Consider the following 1,499-nt stretch of genomic DNA (forward strand, 5'->3'; position numbering starts at 1 on the left):
GTACATCTCTTTATATACATGCGATCAGCTGATCTCCTCAGTCAGCTGACATCGAAGTAACAGCTGACTAAGGCTGTAACTTATGTATATATATATATATGAAAATAAAGAGTATAAAAAAAAGAAGATGTTTATTAGCAGCAGTGGCATGCGTAACCCTAACGCACTACCCAAATGTTAATCTGATTGGTTTCAAGAAGGTTCCTTAGGAGTAAGATGATCTGGAGCATAATCTTGACTTGGAGTCCAACAATCAGATTTCCTATATTTTTTTCTAAATTGAAAGACCCTATTCCTTTCTTACACCATTCCAATGTAGTTTACTAGATACCCTGTTAAACCCCATGTTGCAATTCCTTCTATATCGGAATATAGAAAGTAAAAACCAACTTAAGAACCGCATTTCCGAGCACAAAACTTCCATCAACTCCTGTAATCAACTTGCATCTAAATTATCAGAACACGCATTAAACCTGAATCATACTTTTAATTTCGACAATCCTTCCATTCTTGCCACTGTCCCCTACCACCAACGTCTCATCTCGGAGTCCATTTACATAAATTTAAGAATTCCGTCAATCATAAAGTTTAAAAAGACTGCATCTCCCTTACATGTAGATATGTAACATAGTACATACCCTCCTGGATTTTTCCTTTTCCATTCTTCCCCGGGCCTTTTCCCATAACTTTCTTCGAGCAACATGGTTGTTGTGTATTTCTTCTCCGTTTGCTGATGTGCACTTATAGTCCCGCTTATGTCCTCCAAGCCCAAAGAGGACCTCAAATGGTGAAAACCCTGTAACTGTATGTACAGAATGATAGTATCCCACAATCGCCTTAGGCATTGCCACGTCCGGTTCCAGCTCCTGGTCAACATGATATAGTCGAAGATCACTCAAGTCACTCACTGTTGAGATGCCATATTACGTCAAGGTCCTTCATTTCATTTCGTATCATGGCATTGTCGAATTCTCTGCCTGAATCTAAAGAGATGCGCTCCGGAACTCCGTAAAACTGAAACCACATTCGGAGAGCTGCCAGCACTGCTTCCGACGACTTTTCCTAAACCTGGTGCGCCATTGCCGCCTTCTGATGAGATCAATTATGGTTATCCATTTAAATCCTCTCTACGTGAAAGTGTCAACCTGTAAATCATTGAGCGGTGCATCTGCGGTAGGTGTCTCTTCTTGTCTGCCTTTTGGTGGATGTCTGTCATACTTTGTGCGTTGACAAACTTCGCAGTTTCCTACAACTTCTGTGATAGTCATCCCCCACCTAAAGTCCTTCTCTTTAACGGTTGCAGGGTCTCCGAGATTCCACGATGATTGGTTTTGCCCTGATGATACGCGACAGTCACTTCACTGTGGCGTTCTTCTTCCCGAACGGTTTCCACCATAAGCTTGCATCGAGCGAATGTCCTGTCCATTCCTATGCGCTCATCACACCATAGCAGCTTAATCTTCTCCCAAATGGTTTCATTTCCCACGTACAGGTGACAC

This window comes from Halyomorpha halys, unplaced genomic scaffold, assembly GCF_000696795.3.
Source record: "Halyomorpha halys isolate HHAL.00 unplaced genomic scaffold, Hhal_1.1 Scaffold1256.1, whole genome shotgun sequence".
NCBI classification, from domain to species: Eukaryota; Metazoa; Arthropoda; class Insecta; order Hemiptera; family Pentatomidae; genus Halyomorpha; species Halyomorpha halys.